Consider the following 6,000-nt stretch of genomic DNA (forward strand, 5'->3'; position numbering starts at 1 on the left):
CAACAGATAGGCCAATAATTATTAGGTTGTCAGATGCAATGATTTGTTCAATTGGTTTATCAATTATCAAACATTAATTACGTGGCCACTATGTGCCTGGAAGTTAGACAGCATAGTGGATAGAGTGCCAGGTCCTTAAGTGGGGAAGACCTGAGTTCAAATCCTGTTTCAGAGACTAGCTGTATAACCCTGGGCAAGTCACTTAATCCTGTTTGCCTCAGTTTCCTCATCTGCAAAGTGAATTGGAGAAGGAAATGGCAAACCACTCTAGCAGATTTACCAAGAAAATCCCAAATGAGGTCACAAAGACACAACAGAACAACATGTACTAAGTACTGTTCCAGTGACACAAACACAAAAGTCTGACAATTCCTGCTCTCAAACTGCTGACATTTTATTAAGGGAATATAAGATGGATACAGATGGATGACTACAGGTTATAGACAAAGTAAATACAAATTTATATTGTTTGGGGTAAGGTAGACCTGAATACTGAGAGAATTAGGAAAGCACCTGTAAGAAAGAGAACTTCCTAGGGGCTCCCGCTCCCACCTCCTCCAATTCATGTAAAACAAACTTTGGAGCTACAGAACCCATAAAATGACAGATTTTTTATTTTAAGCTCCCGATGAAGACATTCTGGCAAGCTGACAGGAATTGGCCAGTGCAGCATGTTGGTAGCCAAGTCCAGCCCTGAGGGAGCCCGAGGAGATTGCCAGCAGCTGTGGTGGTTTCCAGAATTATCAACCCATAGATGCTAAGGACACAGTGAGAGGTCATTGCAGTGTGGACTTTGGGGCCTGGGAGTTCGGGAATGTGATAGAGCCTTGCCCCCTGGAGGGAGAAGTGGTTGAGGCACCTCAGCCATCCAGCCACTGCCACATGGCTGCTTCAGAGCTCCAGGTCTGCAGATTGCAGATTGTAGGGGGGGAACCTAGTGTCCAGTCTGAGGGGTAATCACTCTTACTTTAACCTGCTTGGATCTGGATCACTGGGTTGGAGGTTCTGGAGTGCTTGACCAGTGTGCCAGAGCATGTGGAGGCTTCAGAGAGGGCAACCAACTAATAGCTCCAGCATCTGAGAAAACCCCAGCTATTTGGGACAAAACTCCCCCCTCTGGTAGCAGAGTTCTACTGTGGCAAAAAGCACAAAAGTCAAGTAATTGAGTGGCAACATGAGCAATCAAAGGAAGCAAGGCAAGCACAGCAGTCCAACTTTGTATTCCTTTTTTGGGGACAAAAAGGATCAAAGCATGGAACAGGAGGAAGACACTGAAGTCAGAACTCCTGCACCAAAAGCTTCAAAGAAAAATATGAGCTAGTTACAGGCCATAGAGGAGCTTAAGAAGAATTTTGAAAACCAAATAAGAGTAGTGGAAGAAAAATTGGGAAGAGAAATGAGAATGATGCAAGAAAATTATGAAATGAGAGTCAACAACCTGACTGAAGAAAATAACATCTTAAAAAATAGACTAACTCACATGGCAAAAGAGGCTCAAAAAGCCAATGAGGAGAAGAATGCCTTAAAAAGCCAAATTTGCCAGATGGAAAAAGAATCTCAAAAGCTCACTGAAGAGAATCATTTCTTCAGAATTAGATTAGAGCAAATGGAAGCTAGTGACTTTATGAGAAATCAAGATACTATTAAACAGATCCAAACAAATGAAAAATTACAAGGCAATGTGAAATATCTCATGGGAAAAACCACTGACCTGGAATATAGCCCCAGGAGAGATAATTTAAAAATTATTGGACTACCTGAAAGCCATGATCAAAAAAAGAATCTAGAAATCATCCTTCAAGAAATTCTCAAGGAAAACTTCCCTGATGTTTTAGAACCAGAGGGCAAAATAGAGGTTGAAAGAGTCCACTGATCACCTCCTGAAAAAGATCCCAAAAAGAAAACTCCTAGGAATATTATAGCCAGGTTCCAGAGTTCCCAGATCAAGGAGAAAATATTACAAACACCAGGAAGAAACAATTTCAGTATTATGGAAACACAATCAGGATAACTTAGGACCTAGAAACTTCTACACTGAGGAACTGAAAGGCTTGGAATATATTCTGGAGGTCAAAGGAGCTGGCATTAAAACCAAGAATCACTTTCCCAGCAAAACTGAGTATCATGTTCCAGGGGAAAATATGGTCATTCAGTGGAATAGAGGACTTTCAAGCATTCTTGATGAAAAAACCAGAGTTGAATAGAAAATTTGACATTCAGATACAAGAAGCAAGAGAAGCATGAGAAGGTAAAGGGAAAAGAAATCATAAGGAACTTATCAAAGTTGAACTACTTACATTCCTACATGGAAAAATGATAATTGTAACTTATAAAACTTTTCTCAGCATGAGAATAGTTGAAGGGAATAGAAATGTGTATATATGTGTGTGTGTGTGTATACATACATATATGTCTATATAGGAGGGTATATGGGTGTATGAATACATATGTGAGTGTGTGTATATATGTGTACAGGTATACATAGACAGAGGGCACAGGACCAATTGAATAGGAAGGGATGATACTTAAAAGGTGAAATTAAAAGGTGAGAGAGGAATATAATGAGAGGAGATGGGGAGAGATAGAATGGGGTAAATTATCTCATACAGAAGAGGCAAGGGAAAACTGTTACAATGGAGGGGAAGAAAAAGAAGGTAAAAGGGAATGAGTCAACCTTATTCTTATTGAACTGGGCTTAAGGAGGGAATGACATACACACTAAATAGGGTATCTCACCCTACAGGAGAGTAGAGGGGAAGGGCATGGGAGGGGGGATGATGGAATGGAGGGCAGGCTGGGGGGGGAGGAAAGTTGGAAGCACCCACTTTTGAAAAGGGACAGGATCAAAGTAGAGAATAGAACTAGTGGGGGGTGGGATAGGATGGAGGGAAATACAGCCAGTCTTTCACAATATATCCACTATGGGAAATGTTTTGCATAGCTGCACATGTATAGCCTATATTGAATTGCTTATCTCTCCAGTAAGGGTGGGTGATGAGGGAGGTAGGGAAAGAATCTGGAATTCAAATGTTTAAAATATATGTATATTATTATTATTTTACATGAGATATACAGGCACTAGGGCATAGAGATCCACCGTGCCCTACTGGAAAATCGAAGGGTGAATGGGAGAAGATATGGGAGAGAGCAGATTACAGGAGGGGATATTCAGTGGGATAGCTGTTTTAGGGGTAGGGGAAAAATGGGGAGAAAATTTGTAACTCAAAATCTTGTGGAAATGAATGATGTAAACTAAAAAATAATTTTTAAAAAATGGATTTAACTCGTTTAAAAATAAAAAAGGTAGCACCTGAGCTTTGTTTTTGAAGGAAGCTAGAGACCTTACCATAAAAAAGCAATCCTTTTCCTCTTCCCTGATTGCTTCTCTATCTTACTCCTCACAGAGACTATTCAAAACCTTATCTTCTCTCTTCAACTCTTCCAAGCATACATCCTCCTTTCACCCTTTCAATAAAGGACCTGACCTCATAGTTCACTGAGAAAATGGAGTAGGTTTGCCTTGAGCTTCCTCTTCTTACTCTATCTACATCAGAGATGTCAAAGACTCACATTCCCTAGTACAGAAACCAGATAAAAATATAATTGGGGAAATATTTAACAAAATAAATGAAAGAACATTAGATAACATTAAAAATGCATAGATAACAGTATATTTCAAGACTAAGTCAATATGCCCTATGGATTAGTTCCACCCTCTCATCTCACTTTCTATTTGAGTTAGATATTACTGTTCTACATCATAAAACCTATTGCTATCATTCCTCTATACACACACCTCTTCCTGCTCAGTCTCTGTTCCTTTATTCTATGCTCTGAGAAAGAGGCAGACCATTGCCTTGCTAAGGTCAACCCCTCTACTTGTAGCCTTGATCCCATCTCTTCTCCTTTTTTCCCACAGAGAGCTGCCCATAGTCATCCCCTCTCTCTAATATTCAATTGCTCCCATTCTACTGGCGCCTCTCATATTGTCCTGGTGTCCCCCTCGTCTTTAAAAAAAAACCTCACTTGGACCTGGTGCTCCCTCAAGCTATTGTCCTAAATCTCTCCTCTCTTTCATAACCAAACTCCTGTGGGTGGGGAACTGTCTACATTAATTGCTTTCACTTCCTCTCTTCTCATTTACTTCTTAAGCCCTTTGCAATATGGCTTCTGAACTCCTTACAAGTGAAACTACTCCCTCCAGAAGTTACCAGTGATCTCTTAACTGTCAAATCCAATGGCTTCTTCTCAGTCTTCATCCTTCTTAAGCTCTCTGTAGCTTCTGACACTGTTAACTACCCTCTCTGCCTGGCTTCTCTCTCCTCTATGGATTTTCATGATGTTGTATTCTGTGTTCTTCTATCATCTGAACACTTCTTCCAAGTCTCCTTTTCAGGACCTTCATTCATACCATACCCCTTAACTATGAGTGAACCCCACTGTTGTTTCCTCAGTGCACTCTCACCTTTTTCCTTTCTTCCTCTCCCCCTAGAACTCCTATTTTTTTTTTAGTTATTATCACTATGCAGATAATTTTCAGGCCTTTATGCCCAGTCCTGAGTTCTTATCCCCTATCATTAGCTACTTTTTAGATACATCAACTGTATGTCCTGTAGATACCGAAGACCTAAGATGTCCAAAACGAAACTCATTATCTTATCCCTAAACAGATTCCTCTTCCTAACTTACCTATATATCTGTCAAAGGTTACTACCACTCTTCTGGTCACCTAGACGCATAACCTCAATCATTCTTGACTCCTCACTGCCCCTGACTCCACATATCCAATCAATTGCCATGTCTCATCAGTTGGACCTCCACAAAACCCATACCTGTCCTTTTTCTCCCCTTTCACAAGACTAACACCTTAGTTTAGGTCCTCATCTTGTCCTCATTTAGGTCCTCACCTCTCACCTGGACCATTGCATTAACTCCTAATTGCCTTCCTTGCCTCATGTTTCCCCCCCACTCCAATCTATTCTTCACATAGCTACCACCAAAGAGATGTTCCTAAAGCATAAGTCTGACCATGGACTTAAGAAGTTCTAGTGACTTTCTATTATCTCTATGATCAAATACATACAACCAAATACAAATTTCTCTATCTGATATTTAAAGCCCTTCACAGCCTGGCTCCAAACTACCCTTCCAAATTTGTTACATATTACTTTCCTTCACATATTCCATGGTCCAAAAACTGGCTTTCTTATTGTTTCTCCCTGTCCCATCTCTATGTCACCACACAGGCCCTACCCTCAGTGTCTGGAAAGATGCTCCTCTCCCTTCATCCACACCTCTTCAAATCCCTAGCTTCCTTTAAAGCTCAGTACCAAGTACTACCTCCTAGAAGAAGCCTTGCCAGCTGTTATGTCCTGCCAGAATTACCTAGTATGTTTTTTTTTATACATTTCCATTTGTACATGTTGTCCTTGAGGGCAGGAACTGTCTCATTTTTGTATCTGTGTCCCCAGTGCCAATCATGGTGCCTGGCACATAGACTGAAATTAATAAACAGCTCTTGATTGAGGTAAGAGAGGAGAGCATTTTAGGCATCTTTAAATTCCTTGTAAAGTAAACAACAAAGAGGCTAGTTTGGCTGGAGAACAGCATGAGAAGTGAAATAAAGTATGTAATTAGTTTGGAAAGATAGGCTGAAGCTAGATTGTTGAAGGGCTTTAAACACCAAACAGGGGAGCTTGTATTTGATCCTAGAGAAAATAGGGAGTCATAAAAGTTTCTTGAGCAGGTGAGTGACATGATCAGACCTATACTTTAGGGATATTTGGCAGCCTCATAACCTAGCTCAGGGGCAGGGAACCTGTGACTTCAAGGCCACATTGGCCCTCTAGGTCTTCAAGTGTGGCCCTTTGACTGAATCCAAACTTCACAGAAAAAATTTCACTAATAAACGATTTGTTTTGTAAAACTTGGGATCAGTCAAAAGGCTGTACCCAAGTACCTAGAGGGCCACGTGTGGACTCAAAGCCACAGCTTCCCTAC

Source organism: Petaurus breviceps, unplaced genomic scaffold, assembly GCF_028583685.1.
Source record: "Petaurus breviceps papuanus isolate PSGF00001 unplaced genomic scaffold, PetGlider_PUasm1.0 90630, whole genome shotgun sequence".
Classification (NCBI taxonomy): domain Eukaryota; kingdom Metazoa; phylum Chordata; class Mammalia; order Diprotodontia; family Petauridae; genus Petaurus; species Petaurus breviceps.